The 7,555-nt window shown below is 43.3% G+C and overlaps 1 protein-coding gene across 1 annotated transcript in view; it reads left to right on the top strand.

The window, feature by feature from the left end:
* The first annotated feature begins 4,664 nt into the window (after window positions 1–4,664).
* The window catches only part of MIDEAS (mitotic deacetylase associated SANT domain protein), a 114,190-nt gene continuing 111,299 nt past the window's right edge, over window positions 4,665–7,555 (top strand). The window contains exon 1 of the mRNA XM_048484114.1: window positions 4,665–4,747. The gene's annotated coding sequence lies outside the window, so the exon portion shown is untranslated. The remainder of the gene's footprint in view (window positions 4,748–7,555) is intronic.

The following is a 7,555-nucleotide window of genomic DNA, read 5'->3' as shown; positions in this document are numbered from 1 at the left end:
CATGCAGGGACCTTACCATTGGACAGTTTGAACTTTTCTCAGCTTTGTTGCAACTATGTGAGGCGGGAGCCTCGAGGTGTATGACTAAAGGAAACAGCCAATCTGATAAAGGAGTTAGCTGGAGTGCGGTAGTGAGTCTCAACCTGGATTTTCTGAATGGACCTTTTATCTGCTCTCCCCTTCAGGCAACCGGCCATTGCTTGAGATTCTCTGCTGGAAGGCGCTTTGACAGCCTGGATTTTTGTAATCCCATTCAGAAGTTGTAACTGTATCTTGCTTTTGTGTTGTTTGTTTTCTTATTGGTGTTTGGTGAGGGACTTGCCCCCTCACCTCCCCTTTTGCCTGCCCCTTTACCCCTTTGAAGTTTGGGAATAAAAGTTCTTGCACTGGGTTGCAAGAGCGCGATTCTCCTGCCCGAGCTGTGACCATCACCTGCAAATAAAATCCTTTGCTTGAAGAATGTCGGCTTCCTGCGCCTCATTACGTTGCTGAGCTGAGCTGAGCTGAAATCACTTATTGTTACCCGAGCAGCAGTGGTAACAAATGCTCTTGCTGTAAGTCCCCAGGGCAGGGAGCTGACTGGCAGCATCCCTATGTAATCTACTGAGTTCTGACTGGGGGTATTAAATTTCCTGGGGTCCTGCCATTGATTCCAGAGCGGAGGGGGGCTTGGCCCATGCCTGGGAACTCGCCTCTGACCAGGGCATTCTGAGCACTTTTGGTGCCTTGGGGGCAGGGTTATGCTAATAGGGGAAAACTCAGAATTTTTTATGAGGGAGCCCTATGAGTTATGCCACAGTTTTGACCAGCATAACTTGGTGCGGACAGATATAGGGCCCACTTAAGGAAAGTGCTTAGGCAGTTGACTAATGTTGCCCCCCCCCCCCCAGCAGTCCCAAAGGAGGGAGAACTTTTTTGCTCATTTTCTACTTATGCCTTTCTTGAATGCCATTAATAACATTCTATAGCAGTTTGATTTGAAGTTCCTAGGACAGGCCACTATTCAAAACTAAACAAAACATGAGATCTCCATTAGCAAGACAGAGTGACAGTATTAGGTGAGCTTTACGTAAAAGTGTACCACTTTCTGATAGACCCACTATGATTTTTGTAAGAGCCAAGCATGCTTTTTGTGAATCAGCACAACTCCTTTAAAGATAGTCTCAGAAAGCGGTATGTCTTAAAATACTGTGCCTTCTGTACAAACTGTGACTTCTGCAACAGTAGATTTTTGGTTTCCAGTAACTGTTTGGGTTTGTTCAGTAAGTGGAAGATACTACCTGAGTACACAAGGAATGAACATTATTACTGTTCATTTGAGAGAGAATTATGGTCTGGCAAATACACAAGCCTTGCAAATCATAGCAACAGAGAGGACATGGCAACAACAGCTGCTGCAGAGAAAAGAAAAGGCAGATGGGTATGGGGGAGAATTGAAGGAATTGAGAGGTTGTCAGCAGGGAAGCAAGGCAAGAATTTATACCAGTAAAGTGATTTACTGTAAGTATCAAACTCTACTGTTTATATCTTTAAGTTAAATAATCACAATGTTGGAATAAGTCTGGCTTTGCTTGGCTAGATTCTTCATGTAGATGCGAATTCTATCTACATTTAAAGAATTAGGACTTTAAGCAACAATTTTTCTCTAATTCAAAAGAGGTATTCATTTATACTGCAGAGGTAATATTGCAACACTGTTCAGGGTCACATTAACCTGGCAATAATGCAGAGCATCTCAAACTGTGGGGCCGTCAACCCACTCCTTATCATTAATCTTGTCTGTTTTACCTTTTAAGCTACATTTTCATTTTGTACTTGAGATGAATGAGCTGGATAGACTGGCCTGTTGCCCTCCAATTTTATTTAAATGATATAGAATTGTGCCTTTTTGAAATTCAGGAACAATGCAATTGCAGGTAAACAAACAAGAAGCAGGGAAAATAGCTCCAGGCCTCCAGCTAGGCACAGAGAGCACCATGAACTCTGGCTTCAGACCCTGAATACTATATCCAGTGCATGATCTTTCCATTTGTCCAGATTATTTTTCCATAATAAGTAAATATTTGTCATCTTTTGAGCAGCCAAAAATAAGTTTGAGTATGGGAGCACTATTTGTCCAAATCAGTTTCCAGATCTTCTCAGTGCAGAAGATAGAGCAGATCAGTTTTGTATCTGACAATGCCATCCTAAGCAGAGTTATACCCTTCTAAGCCTATTGACTTAAATAGACTTGGGGGGGGGGGGGCTCTGTTAGGAGATGGCACTATAAGAATCTCCATATTAGTAAAGATATACAATAAATATCTCTGCCAACAAGGCTTCTGAGGAGGAAGAGAAGCAAATGCATTCTAGTCCTCCCAAAAGGATAAGAATATTTCTGTCTTGATGTTATTTCCATATCACTCCCATGGTTTCCATCGTAGCATGCGCTATACAAATATTTCACTTCCAGAAGCCAAGCCAAGGAAGCACTATTTATTTAATCGTGTTAGGAGGCAAGCTGCAAGCTCTTATGTTCCTGCAAGACCTCAGGAGATGCTAGTCTTCTAATATGTGGAAAGCTTAATTCAGATGCTCCCCATATTTATTGGCATTGCTCACTAAACTTAACCACTCTCTGGCACTTTCACAAAAGACTGGATAATTCAGCATAAATCTATTTCTGGGTTTTAGGCCAAATATGACAGCATTTCATATCTTTTCCTTTTGCCAGCCCAGTTCACATACTTGTAATGGGAGAAACATACACTTCCCAACAAACGTTTTCATCTGTATGCATTTTCTTCCATAGAAAATATCTCCCTTATTATAAAGGAGCAAACTGCGCAGTCTGATATTTGAAAGGGTGGTTACTATAACTGATTTAAAGTCAGTAGGTTGTAATGGAGGGATCATGGAAAGACAATCTGACAAAGTTTAGATTTACTGGAACTTCTCCCTCTTCAGAGTAGGAAGTCAGATGGGTTGGTTCCTGCGTGGAGACTGATAGATACTTAGGGTTTCATGACAGCCCTCAGGGAATTTCTATCTGATGCAGCTGGGACTCCTGTCAAAATTTTAAAAGGCCTCTGAAATAAGAAGCTGGCATGCACAATTGATACTGATGCTCATAATCACCCTCTCCCATTAGCTGGAGCTCAACTGGCTCTCTAGTGGAACTTGGTGCAATAAAACTACAGGGAAATGGCTAGAGTGGGGCTGAGAACCCTCAGAGCAGGCACAACTGAACAATGGCGAGAGCTGATTTTACAACCAGCTCTATGGCAAGTGACAGCATTGAAGAAAAATTACTTTTCTGTTGCTGTTAGTACAATTGATACAGTAGAGCTACTCTCGGTGGCTAGAGAACCCTCTTCATCTGCAGCCCAATGACTGTTTCCCAGAAGCCGGGGTGGCCCATTGTGACTTATTTGTGAAACATTTCACAGAATCATTTGTATCCATGCAGAGTATTGATGTCTTATTGTTTACTGTTTAAGAATGGGGCATTCCTATGTCACCTTTTAGTCACTATTGCTTGGATCAATTTCAGATGGCAGCCTAACTATTTGGCTAGGGTGCTCGAAGAGGCAAGCCTTTCCACTTGTGTGCTAATAGCTAGCCGAGAAGGAATGACTAGTTGAATCTGGGGGATAGAAAATGGTTTTTTAAGAGATGGAAGGAGGCAATTCCAAGATGGCTATTTAAAATGAGCTTTCATTTTCCCCTAACTTTTGGCTTATCAGTAACCTCTACTTTTGAGGCAATAATGTCATAACACCACATCTCCCCTCCAACCTGAGCATGCTACTTTAATTCAGCCAATTGGCTATAGTTCACTCAGATGGCTGCTGGCTTTGTCTCTTCCTGGCAACTCTCCAGCAAAGTCTCCCATCAGGTGGGACTGGGGGCTATTGCTTTGGTTTACTCTACTGGCATGAGGCACACTCAAAGGCACCCTGTTGCAAGTGATTCCTTTTACCTATCTCCTGCTTGTGAAATTCCCAGACTGGCCAGGAGGAAAGGTGGCATGGGTGTAGCCCAGGCAACCCCAACTTTTTGAAGCCTGTGGGCATATTTAGAGTTCTGGCATGGCATGGTGGACACAACCAAATAGTTGCTGCAGAAGGCTGAATCTTCCCAGAAGCTAAGCAGGGTTGGCCCAGGAAGACTCTGCAGAGGAACCCAATGGCAAACTATCTTTGCTTCAGTTGTTTTGGAAGCTCCTTGTTGAGGTTGCCACAAATCCATTGCGACTTGATAGCACTTGCATCATGCATGACCAGACTTTACTGGAATCAAAATGTTGAATTTGGGTGATCAAACAAGACTATTCCTCTAAGTAATTTGACAATATGCAGATAACTGAGAGAGGATATAAGTAGGGCATTAATCATTTTCCTCTTCCTTTTCTAATTTTATTTTTATGTTGTTAGTCAGAACGGGCTCTTCCCTTACATATTTCGTTAGAAAGAAGGTTGTAGTCCGGATGGTCAACAAGTTAAAATTCTCAGTTGGCTCGCACCACTGGCAACGTGTGGGTTTGGAAACAGGAACAGCCTGTGAACAGACAGGAGTTTTGGGGCTGCTGAATCTGTTCAGCCTTCTTCCATTTATTGCGCTAGGAAATGACGCCTTCCCAGAGTTGTGGCCAAAGACTCAGCACTGGAGTTGTTTTGTGGGGGGGGGGGGGCATGTTGGTTGTGGCTTCCTTGCTTGCAGGTTTGGTGCTGCAGAGCAGACTTGCGGTGCTATTAAAAGGCTGAAGGTAAGCCGTCGGCATTGCGATTGGACGCTCGATTTGTTCCCGTGTCAGTTGCTTTCTGAAGGGGGGGGGGGTTACCTTTCTGTCGCGCCCCCAGTTGCACTCGGTCGGAACTTCGCCAAAGTTAGAAAAAGAAGAAAAGGGGGGGGGGGAGGGCGTTGGTCTGCATACGTGTGTTGCTTTGTTGGAATTTATGCTACTGGCAAGCGAGTGGAAAGATTTTTAGCTTTTTGCAAAGTGGCAGGAACAGCCGATTGCACGATCAGGTCAAAGTCGAGCATTCTGCACTGGGGCTCGGCAGGAGGAGAGCGACGCGAGCTTGTTATTTATCTCCGCCCGATGCTGTTGCTAGTTCTGCGGTGGGACTGCAGGCATTAGATCCTCTGCGCTACAAAACGGGCTGCAATTTATTTTTGTCCCCGTTCCAGTGCCGCCTGGGTGCACAAAGCAAAGACATTACAGCATTTGCTCCCCCATCCCATCCCGTGGGAAACTCTTTTTTTACACACACAGTTTTTACTAATGATTTGAAACTGATATTGCATTATTGGGGGAGAGGGAGACACCGTGACTCTTCTAAATTCGGCGCGAAGGGGAACAGAAGGGGCCATGCCCCGTCACGGGTAAAGAAGCGGGCGCTTCCATTTGTAAAAAGCAGAGACATCTATTCGAACTTAAACCGGCGTCCCCCACAAAAACGGGATTATGGCTTCTGACAGATGTTCCATGTTGACAATTTCTTGAGCTTGTAGTAACTAAAAAGGATTTGGGCGGGGGGGGGGCAGTTTATTGATAAAGATGTCCAGACACCCAAGAACATATGTGGACTGTCCTTACATAATACTTCTAAGACTTCTAATAAGCCTGAGTGAATATTTATATTTTATTTGTGAAAGGCATGCAGGCTACGCATGTTGCAGATATTTTTGTCACTATATGTTCTGTTGCTATTTAGTTTGAAAAGTTTGAGCATAAAGAAGATACTATTTTTAGGTGCAAGTATATGGTAGAAGGCAATGGCGAACAACCTCTGTTATTATCCTGCCTTCAAACCTTATGGAGTGAAGAACAAGCAAGCAAAAAATTACCACTGTCTAGGCTGGGAACAAATTGTTCAGACCATTTACACACGTGACTGTTTACACCCAAATTCCCATCAACGTCAAGTGGGGCTTCCAAGCATGCAGAACTGTTGTCAACTCTTAGCAGCTCCCTTGAGGCTCCTTTGTGCAACAGGAATTTGACAGACATTCCTACTCAGTCTAGGATTTGCTTACTGCCCATAGTCCAGTGTAAACACCAAGTAATTTATAGGTCTCTGGAGTGGAAAATGGCAAAACAGTGTGTGAGGATGCCTTGAAACCATTGCTGGTTCTACTTTATGACAGATTTGGTATGAGTTTGAATGCAAGCAAAAGTTGCATCTCTGTGGGGTTGTAATCTTTAAAAAGATCTGGCAAGATCCATGCGCAGCTGCTGTTTTATCTTTTTTACTTTGTGGGTTGACTTTATAGAAATATATTGAACATATGTGGGTTTCTTCAAAACTCCTTTACTGGAAAAAAATGCAATTTGACTAATGCTAAAAAGATGACTTTTTCCATATGGAATTAGGATCCTACTAGGACTCTCACCAAATAGCTTTGAAATTTTTAAAAAGTGGCAAGATGTGCATTGAAGGCTGTAATTGCAGTTCCAAAAAGGAATGGAAGAAAAAGGGGCAGGGGAGGGCTGAGCACTAAATGTAAAGTAATGCCCAGAAAAAATCCATACAGAGTTTGAGAGCAGAAATATTGAACTCTGAAGTATATGTTAAAAAGGGTATTTTCTCCCTAGCAGAATCAAAATAACTTTCAGCAATAACATTTCTAGACAGATCTTGATTTGTTGAAAGAGGAAGTAATTGTAATGCAGTATCATGCCTCTAAACTTGGGGGTCAATTTTTGTTTGCCTATATTTTTATTTATTATTTATTTATTTTTATATTTATACCCCACCCGACCCCCAAAGGGCTCAGGGTGGCTTACCATGCATAAAGCCTAAAATCATACATAGAATTCATATACAACCTATAAATAACAATCACTAAAAACAAATTATAAAACCATTTAAAACAATCCAGCTAAAAAACCCAAATGGCGAGACATATTGTTTCTCCCTCAGGAGACTCAGGGGAGATACCATAATCAGGAAACATCCAGCTGGCTTGATAGAAAGATCTGGCAGAACAGCTCCATTTTACAGACCCTGCAAAATTGGGTCTGTACTTGGCAGCATGTTTCGCCATAAAGGCCCTGGTCCTTGTTACAGCCAGCCGAATATCCCTCGGGCCTGGGACCACTAGTAGATTCCCCTCCACTGAGCGGAGAGGTCTCTGACAGCGATATTGGGAGATTCGGTCCTACAAGTATATGGGTCCAAGACCACTTACGGCCTTATAGGTTAACACCAGAACTCTGAAGATGATCCGATGCTCAAGGGCAGCCGGTGTAGATATTCCAGGACTGGTGTTGAATGGTCTCTGCTGGCTGCTCCTGTAACAGCCTTGTGGCTGCATTTTGAACATTTTAATTTCCGGATCAGTGACAAAGGTAGGCCAGCATAGAGCGAGTTGCAGTAATCTAGCCTGGAGGTGATTGTCGCATGGATGACTGCAGTGAGGTCGGACTGGGATAGGTAGGGGGGTCAACTGCCTAGCCTGACAAAGGTAGAAAACCGCAGTCTGGGCTGTTCTTATGACCTGGTCCTCCAATGAAAGGGTAGAGTCCAAGATCACGCCAAGACTCTTCACTGATGAGGCCTGATGTGGG

The sequence above is a fragment of the Sphaerodactylus townsendi genome, linkage group LG02, assembly GCF_021028975.2.
Source record: "Sphaerodactylus townsendi isolate TG3544 linkage group LG02, MPM_Stown_v2.3, whole genome shotgun sequence".
Classification (NCBI taxonomy): Eukaryota; Metazoa; Chordata; class Lepidosauria; order Squamata; family Sphaerodactylidae; genus Sphaerodactylus; species Sphaerodactylus townsendi.
Note: the sequence above shows the minus strand (reverse complement) of the source record. Positions and strands in the feature narration are given on the sequence as shown.